Source organism: Equus caballus, chromosome 1 (genome assembly GCF_041296265.1).
Source record: "Equus caballus isolate H_3958 breed thoroughbred chromosome 1, TB-T2T, whole genome shotgun sequence".
Lineage (NCBI taxonomy): Eukaryota > Metazoa > Chordata > Mammalia > Perissodactyla > Equidae > Equus > Equus caballus.
Genome location: NC_091684.1, coordinates 151,929,619 through 151,940,118, shown reverse-complemented (window position 1 = coordinate 151,940,118; position 10,500 = coordinate 151,929,619).

Sequence of the window (10,500 nt, the reverse complement as noted above, 5' to 3'; positions counted from 1 at the left end):
GGCAGGCCCTAATACTATGCTATTTTATGTAAGGGACTTGAACACCACAGGGTCCTGGAACGAAATCCCTGCCAATACTGAGGGACAACTATATATGACAGTTGCTGGAATTATCTTGAAATATCATATATTAATATCTCCACTTAGAAATTATTACATCTTCTTCTATATCTTATTGAATGCATTAATAAAGAAGTATATAGATATACATTACTATATTAGATGTTTATATTATATATACATATTCCTATATTACAAATTTATTTCTTAGATATTTTAATAACTGTATTTCAATTTTTCCTGTTTAATGCAATGTCTTTTATTTTATGTATTTAAAAACATCCTTCTGGAGTTCATATGCTTGTCCAGACTGCCAAAGAGGTCCAGGGCTCAAGAAAGATTAGGAATGGAAGCAGAGGGAAGCATTAGGAGGACTACTTGGAGACGACAAGATTAAGTAGGTCCAACAAAGATAGCTATTTTAATCTGCCTGGCACATAGTAAGCACTGAATATATGTTAATTGTTATTATTAATATTTTGGGGTCCAGCCCAGTGGTGCAGCAGGTAAGTGTACATGTTCCACTTCGGCAGCCCGGGGTTCGCCAATTCAGATCCTGGGTGCAGACGAGGCACTGCTTGAAAAGCCATGCTGTGGTAGGTGTCCCACATATAAAGCAGAGGAAGATGGGCACAGATATTAGCTCAGGGCCAGTCTTCCTCAGCAAAAAGAGGAGGATTGGCAGCAGATGTTAACTCAGCGCTATTCTTCCTCAAAAAAAAAAATTGTTTGATTGGCAGCAGATGTTAACTCAGCGCTATTCTTCCTCAAAAAAAAAAATTGTTTGACGCATACCCTTACGGTCTTTTAGCTGTGGGTGATATATGCTACTTTGTGATCTGCATTTTTCACTAAAACAATATATCATAAACACATTTCCTTGTCACTACGTCTTTTTAATATCACTTTAATGCTCAAAGAGTAGTTAATTATAGAAATATATGATTATTTTTTTCAATTAATCCTCTATCACTGGACACTTACATTCTTGTTTTTCTCATTATGAAAAAAAAAAAAAACCATAAGTACCAGCCTTAAATCTTTGCAACATCAGCATTAAATCTTTGTACATCCATGATTATTTCCTTAGGATGGATTGTAAAATTGGAATCAGGACACATTACTCAGTGTATTACTAGATGTATGATTCAGATTCTCGAAGATGCCCACTTCAGCTTCACTCCTAGTTGGGATTTCATCTTTCCTCTTTGGCTCACACCTACATGAGTAACTGTCTGAGTTAACTCTCCTGGTCCAACTCAAGCCCCCAGAGTTTCCCCAGACACGCAAACACACACACACCCCTTTGTCTGGTCTATACTGACTTTCTATTCAGAATTAAAGCAACAGGAACCAAAACGAAATTCCTACCATCCACCTGGTGGCAGTATTTCCTAACTGTAAGGTAGAATAGCCGAGAGGAAATAAGTACCTTCTGTTATTTCAAGAGTACCTTCCATGTAAACCCAATCCTATAAAGTGATGTCCAATGTCACGTGAATAGAAAGAGGTAGGATTGTTTCTGCAAATTCTTACTGGGTCAGCATGGTTGTATGGTAATTCTAGAAGTTTTCTATGAAGGTTTCTTCAACGAACAGACGGCTTCTTTTTTAAAGCTTGTAATGCTAATTTTTCTCATTAAAAAATATCAGATTGAAGAAATTGTTAGAAATAGAGAAAAGAAATCACAAGTATTTTTATTAACATAACCTGTTAGCATATTGTTATATTTCTTTCTGTTCCTTTTTTCCATAAGCATGTTTTTATAGTTGTAATTAAACTATACATAAAATTGACTTCTACTTTCCTCCTGACATTAATCATATTGAAAAATTAACATTAATCATATTGAAAAATTAACATATTGAAATAAAATATATTGAAATGTTAATAGTACTATTTATAGGAGAGGAGTTAACAGGTGATTGTTATTTACTTCTGTAAACATTTTTGGGGGCCGGTCCCATGGCCGAGTGGTTAAGTTCCTGCTCTCTGCCTCAGCGGCCCAGGGTTTCACCAGTTCATATCCTGGGCACTGACATGGCACTGCTCATCAAGCCATGCTGAGGCTGCATCCCACATGCCACAACTAGAAGAACCCACAGCTAAAAATATGCAACTCTGTTCTGGGGGTCTTTGGGGAGAAAAAGGAAAAATAAAATAAACATTTTTGTATTTTCTACTTTTAAAATCAGAAAAAAAAAATTAACCTTAAAAATTCTATTGGGTTCCATTTACATCCTACGTAATCCAACATTTCTACCCCTGGATGTATTCCCAGCAGATAGGCATATAAATGTGCTTCAAAATGCATGCACTAAATTGTTTACAGCAACATTATTTCAACTCTCAACAGTTGATAACCTTGCTTCCTGTTCACTGAGAAAACTTAAGCAATCACAAGACAACTTCCACAAGCCGGGTACCGCCTCCCATCCACCAGATCTCGCCCAAACCCTAGGCCTTCTCCTGTTACTACAGATGAAGTGATCATGGTATGGCCAGCCTGCCTGCGTGAGCCCTGGCTAGATCTTAACCCCCTCACCTATTCAAGAACACAGCTCCAGCAATTCTTCCCTCTGTCCTACATAAAAAATATTTAAATTTTTTTATCTTCTACTGGATTGTTCCCATCAACATCCAAATAAATATGCAGTATTTCTCCCATCTTAAAAAAAAACCATCTTGACTCCAACTCCCTTGCTACCTTCTACTCCCTTCCCTCCTTCACTTTATAAGAAAACTCAGTGGAAGATGTGTGTATACACATTGTTTCCAATTTCTCTCCTCCCATTCGCTGTGGATTGAACCTGTGCAGTCAGGTTTCCCCCAACTCCTCAAACTGAAACTGTTTTCAAGGTCATCAGAGGCATCCATACTACTAAATCCTAAGTTAATTTCTCTGACCCCATCTTATTTGACCTATCAACATTTCTCTTAGTCCATCACTCTCTTCTTTACAATACTTTCTTCACTTTGTTTCCAGGACACCCTGCTTGCTTGGCTGTCTTCCTATGTGGCTGCTCCTTCTAATCTCTTTTTCTGGTTCTTCCTTATCTCACTTCTAAGTGTTTGAGGGTCACAGACTTTAGTTGGGCCTCTTCTCTTTTCAAATGACGCTAAGAGGGTGATTTCATTCAGTTTCATGGCTTTAAATATCATCCGTATGCAATCAGTTTCCAAATTTACATCTCCAGCCTAGGCCTTTCCTCTGAACTCAAGACTGGCATATCCAGGAGCTTGCTGGACACCTCCATTTGGAAACTTACTATGCGTTGTAAGCTTAACATGTCTAAAACTGAGCTCCTGAGAGCCACTCCCCACCACCACCACCACTGGACACACACACACACACACACACACACACACACATACCTGGGTAGTCACCAAATTCTGTTGCTTCTACCTTCAAACTACATCCAGAATTTGATCATTTCTCATTACTCCCAATGCTATCACTCTGGTCCAGACCATCAGCTCTCTACTGGATTACTACCATAGCCTCACTTCTCTTCCTCCTCAATCAATGAGATTCTTTCTTTCTTTGTTTTGAGCACTTCCTTACTTTCTAGTGCTACGAGATGCTCCAGTCTCATTTTGTATATTTCCTTCCCCAGTCTTAGAATCACCTACTTCTCCAAGGAGCCCTGATTCCTTTTGTTGAAGAATGGCAGTAGAAACCAAGATTTGAGTATTAGGCATGATCATTGCTACCAAGGTGTCACTGCTTCTAGACTCCACATATATAGTTTTAATTGTCTTAGTAGTTCCATTAAAAAAAATAATAAAGTAGTGGCCAGGCCTAGTGGTTAAGTTCAGCACACTCCACTTCAGGCATGGGCCAATGCCACTTGTCCGCAACCATGTTGTGGCAGCAACTCACATACAAAGTAGAGGAAGATTGGCACAGATGTTAGCTCAGGGCGAATCTTCCTCAGCAAAAAATAAATAAATAATTAAAGTGAGACAAAACAGATTGATTTTAATAATATATCTTATAATGTTATATAACATATGTAATATTATATATTAATAATTTTATAATAAGTTGATTTTAATAATATGTCTTATTAAACCCAAAATATCCAACACATTATCATTTCAGTATGTAATTGATACAAAATTTGATTAATAGGGGCCAGCCCCATGGCCAAGTGGTTAAGTTTGTGCGCTCTGCTTTGGCGGCCCAGGGTTTCGCTGGTTTGGATCCTGGGCGCGGACATGGCACTGCTCATCAGGGCACGTTGAGGTGGTGTCCCACATGCCACAAATAGAAGGACCTACAACAAAAAAAATATGCAACTATGTACTGGGGGGATTTGGGGAGAAAAAGCAGGGGGAAAAAACCTTGAAGATCGGCAACAGTTGTTAGCTCAGGTGCCAATCTTTGAGAAAAAAAATTGATTAATGGGATTATTTTACATTTTTTTCATACGGAAAAAATCCAAATATCTAGTGTATGTTTCACATTTCTAGCACATCTCAATTTGGACTAACCACATTGCAGGTGCTCAGTAGTCATGTGTGGCTAGCGGCTACTGTTGAACAGTCTGGTTCTGAAGGCTTTACAGTTCCAGCTTTTACCATGGAGCCTATTACTCACCTCCAATTAATTTTTCGTGTATGGAGCGAGGTAAGATTTATTTTTTTGATAGCCATACCCAGCTGTTTCAGTGTCATTTGTTAAAAAGACTTTCCTTTTTCTATTGAATGGAGTTGGCACCTTGGGTCTGTTGCTGGATTCTCTATTCTGTTCCATTGATACTTATCTGTCCTTAACGCAATATCACACTGTCTTGATTATATAACGCTACAGTAAGTCTCAAACTCAGGTAGTGTAAAAACTCCAACTTTGTTCTTTTTCATGATGTTTTTGGTTATCCAATTCCCTTGTGTTTCCATACAAATTGTAGACTCAGCTTATCAGTATCTTCAAAAAAGCCTGCTGGGATTTTGCTTAGGACTACATTGAATCTATAGGTTAGTTTGGGGAGAATCGATGTTTTAACAATATTGATTCTTCTGACACAAGAACGTGGCCTTTCTCTCTGTTTATGTGGGTCTCTCAAAATTTCTCTCTGCATTGTGGCGCAGTCTCAGCGGAGGGGTCCTGCGCATTTTGTTAGACATATTCCCAGACAGTTTATGTTTTTTGATGCTCTCATAAATTGCATTTAAAAATTTTTTCATTTTCTAATTGTTTGTTGCAAGAATGTAGAAATACAATAGGGTTTAACTATTGACCGTGTGTGGTGCAGCCTTGCTAAATTCATTTATTTGTCCCATTAAAAAAAATAGAACTCACTGGTTTTTCTACATACACAACCATGTTGTTTATGAATAATATGGTTTTATTTCTTTTCCTTTTTATTAGAAATTTTAGCTTAAATTAATTTGTATTTCATGTCAAGGCAATGTGCGGTTTTCAGGTTGTCTCATGCAAACTCTTTGGAAAGAAATTGGGCAATATAAACAAGAGCCATAAAAATAGTCATATTCTTTGATTCAGTATATTCTCTCCTAAAAATCTACCAAGGAAACTAATCCTTAAAAAACGATGTATGAGTCACGCACTCAATGTCTCCTCAATTAGTAGACCTTAAAAAGGAGATTGCAAAATATGAATGTTAAGATGCTTTCAGATGAATGTATCAGTGTACCAACTAAATGTGGCTTAAACTTTAAACAATCTATTTTGGCACAAAACAAAAAGACCAAAGGTAAGGCAATGTCAGACTTACTAAATCTTTTTTTTTTTTTCTAAATAACTAGGTGATTTTTATGTCCATTAAAATTTAGGAAACACTGCAGCCTGAGAGACTCCCCCTTAAATCGCATTAACCTGGGTTGTCATCAGGAATGGAATTACCAGTGGTTCTCAATCTTAGCTGCACAGTAGAGTCATTTTGCCAACCACATGGCCACTCCAATTTTCTCTGATGTTTTCTTCTGGGATTGTTATAGTTTTAGCTTTTACGTTTAGATCCATGATCCATTTTGAGTTAGTTTTTGTAAATGGTGTGAGGCTCAAGGTTTATTTGTTTGCCTATGGCTATCTAAATACAATGCCAAAATCACAAACTCTAGAAGAAAACACTAATAAGTTGAGCTTTATCAAAATTAAAATATTTTGCTTTTCAAGAGATGCTGCTAAGAAAATGAAAAATCAAGCCACTGGAAAAAAATACTGAGAAAACAATCAAACAAAACAGAAAAGGGGTGGGACGAGTAATTTTACAAGACAATTGGCCTGGTTTCTTTATAAGTCAATGGCATGAAAAAAGAAGGGGAGGTGGCCAGGAGAATGTTCTAGATTGTAAGAGTCTTAAGAGACATAAGAATCAAATGGTTTGAGCAAACCAACCATAAAAAACAAGCTGGGAACAACTGGGAAAATTTAAATATGGCCTGGATATTAGACCAGTGTTTCTTCAAGTGTGGTGAAGAATTTTTTTTGCCCAATTTATTGCAGACCATTACATTTGTAAAATAAAACTTAATTACTAGAAAAATTAAGTAGAAGAAGATGTACAACAAACAAGGCCTATGGTTTTTATTGTTATTAGAGTCAGTAAATATAAAATTATGCTGTGCAATTGTTAGACTGACTTATAAATGCTCACTCGCAATTTCCTTACTCATTTCTTCACACACAGGTAACAGTTTATGGACCAGCACCACTTGCTCCTTGAATCATATTTTGTATTACCCTGTATTAGATAATATTGTGGAATTATTATTAATTACAAGATGTCATAATGGTACTGAGAAGAGAAAAAAATCCCACACTCCCAGGAAAAGACTGACAGTCCTGAAGCTGTTAAAACAAGTAGCCACCATAAATGGTTTTAAACCTGCTTGATCAATAAATGATCGTGCTATAACCATGGTAACCAATAACACCAGAGCTCGTTTTATGTCCATTTAATCAACCAATGGCCATTTGCCTCAATCCAGTTTGTAATCTGATTCATCTGTGACAGTCTCTTGCTTCTGAAAGTCAGTCAATTGGCAGTCAGTCCAAAGAACACGCTTCTGAAGGCCAACAAATCAGCAACAGGCTCCCGTGAGTAACTTCCACGGCTCTGAAAACTCAATCCCACCTCTAAAAAGCCACCGACCTCTGAACGCCACTCTTCTCACAGACCCTCTGCCAGATTGGCAATCTCTTCCACCCAGATAGAGTGTGACCAGTGTACCACTTGTTTACTTACATGAGTGATAAATGTACCTCTGTGTTTCAGTTGAGTCACGGTCTCATCTTTTGACCGCACATAAGAAAATGTCTTTCTAGTTCAGAGATGCTTACTGAAGTATTTACATATAAAATAAATTGATGAGTGTTATTTACCTGAATGTGGCTTAGCAAAAAAAAAAAAGAAGAAGGAAATATGACAAAATGTTCACTCAAATCTAGATGATGGGTATATGGGGGTTCATTGTACTATTCTCCCCACATTTCTGGATGCATGACATTTTTCATAATAGAAATGACTTTTAAAAACTGGTGCATCTACTTTCAGAAAAAACATTAAAAGAACAGAAGAGAAAAATATAGCATTCTCCAGTTCCGTTTGTATATCCGATAAATAATCAGAGAAAAAGTAAACCAGCCACCTGGTGCTGAAAGTCTGGAGGTTTCGCTGTCTTCCCTCTCCACTCCTCCTCGGGCTCTGAAGCCCATGCCACTCCCTCCTTCTCTGCAGGTGACCCCAAGAAAATCCTGGCCTTGCAGAGTAAGCTCCTTCAACTTCCTTGTTTTGTTTCTCCCATTTTTGTCTTTATCCTTATACCTTCATCTTTACCTCTTTTTTGTTTATCTTATTTATTCCTGCCTTAGAGGAAAATGAGGTACTTCTTTTCCGTGGCTAACTCCTTTGTGCAGATGATTCCGTCCTTCTGGCCCCCACTTCTGTGTTTTCTATGCTTGGCCCCCTTCATCAGTCTAAAAATGTGCTTCAGACTAAGGTTCCCAAACCACTTGGTTTATGTGCCCTAATGTCTCAGTAACTTTTTCACAATGCCTCTGGAAATACCAAATACTTCCATTTATTAAGTAGTTAGGTTCAAAGAACTTAAGTTTTAATTCTAACAACTTAATAGTTCTTTGAAAAATGCAGTAAACGTATGTTAGAAGAAAAATATTTTCACTTCATTTTTAAGTAACTGAAGTTAATTACTGATGAGACGTGTGCCCCTGTCAGGCACTGCACAATTTCTCAAACCTTGAAACTGGAGAAACTGGATTGCACACCACCACTCTCATTTCCCGTTTCACAATGATTTTCATGTGGTACTTGGGTTTTATCACAGCTCTGCTGAAAACCCAGATTCCTAAGGATATGACATCATCAAATTGAATGTAGTGCAATTTAATGTTGAAATCGTTAACCATCTGGAGCTATTAGTTAGTATGGTATCAACAGATGGATAGCTGTATTTCTTTAAAATTTAAAATATCCTGTGGAGCTCCTGTGAGTTCTGTGGGGCACCTCGATGCAGAGCTGGACTCACTCCTCGCTCAAGGCAGTTAACACATTTTGTCTCTCTTTAACTTAGAAACCCTGTAAACCTCCCCATACTTTTTAGAATAAAATACAAACTCCTTGGTCTGGCCTACAAGGCCTTGAATAATCTGATCCCTGCCAACATTTTTCAACTTCGTCTCTTAGCACTTTCCCTCTTGCTCACTCTGCTCCAGCCACACTGGCCCAGTCTCTTTCTTAAACTCACCAAGCTCCTTCCCACCTTGGGGGCCTTTGCACAAGCGCATCCCTCTGACTGGACATTTCTCTTCTAGGCTCTTGGCCTGACCAGTTTCTCCACCTTCAGGTCTCAGCTGAAATGCTGCCTCTACAAGGGGCCTTCCCGGATCCCACCCAGTCACTTTTCCCTATTCTCTACCACGTCACCCTGTTTCCTTCCCTTATCACAATCTAGAGTTAGCCAGCTTATCTATTCGTTGTGTTAGCTCGAATTCCCTGAAAACAGGCTCTTAGTGTAGAGCTGTGTGCAGGTTTATTGGGGACTGGCCTTAGGAGTCACAGCTATTAAGAAGGGAAGAAGGCGGCATCGGGCAGAGGGAGGAGTTGGCTGCGATGTGGCTGCTGCTGAGGTCTTAGCTGGGCCTGTCAGAGTTCTGGGTCTGAGATGGCTCTTACCAGTTGTCTCAAATTGAGGTAAGGGGATCAGGCCTTTGTGTGTTCTCCTGAGCTTGTCGTTGGCCGTGGGCCACTGCCTGAGAAGGAGCATAAACTTGGGTGAGGCAGTTCCCGAAAGAGGATGGAGGGTCTGAGAAGAGCACCAGTCTCCTCTACGTCTACTTAGTTATTGTTTGTGTCACCCCTGCAGTGGAAGCATCACGCAGGCAGAAGCCTCGATTGTCTTGTTTAGTGTGTTCCCCATATTTGCTCGTTAGTCTATAAACATAAATACAAGTATGAACCAGGCTTTGTTAGAAGATTGAATGAGTGGAGGCAGAGAGAGTTTGAGGACTCTGCCGACAGTCTCCCAGCTAGTGAGTGGTGGAGTTGGGTCTCCACAGCTCTCACTCCAGTGCCCAGGATCCCAGCTCTTAACCAAAATGCACAGGGGTTCCTGTTCCCACTCAGAGCTTTTGGAAGGAAGTAGGGTCTCTAAAAATGGGAGATCCCAGAGAAATCTGAAATGCAAAGGACAGCGTTGTGCCTGCTGACTCCAATCAGCTATCCTCCACTGTCAGCAGGCAGATGGTCCTTCTAACGCCAAGCGCTAGGGGTTCTGAGTTTCATTTTAAAAAGGCAGAAGTTCTGTGCTCTAAAAATGCGTTTTCTCCTTCCAAGATTATTACACTTTTTCTTTTTTTTAAGATTGACACCTGAGCTAACATCTGTTGCGAATCTTCTTTTACTTCCTCTTCTTCTTCTTCTTCTTCTTCCCCCCAAAGTCCCCCAGTACGTAGTTGTATATTCTAGTTGTAGGTCCTTCTGGTTGTGCTATGTGGGACGCCACCTCTGCATGGCTTGATGAGTGGTGCCGTGTCCGTGCCCAGGATCCGAACTGGTGAAATCCTGGGCCACTGCAGCGAAGCCTGCAACAGAACCACTCAGCCACAGGGCCAGCCCCAAGATTGTTACACTTTTAAAAAAGTGAGAATATGAAAACAACTTTGGGCAAGTGAGAGAGAGGGCACATGAGCCTACTCCTGCTATAGGCATTCTGAGTCTGACTACAGAGGGAGAAACCTGCAGAACGATGGTGAGTATTAACTGTTTGCGCTCATCAAGTTTGGTGAATACAATATAGTGAGAATTCTAGGAAGAGTCTCTGGGCATGGCTTCAACATTAGTGCAAAGAATTTCGTGTTTGTAAGTCTACATGAAAGACTAAATATTTCTCAGAAGGGATGGGTCAAAGCTTCAGCATCTTCTCAGAGGAATGGTGCTGAGCTCAACGCTCAAA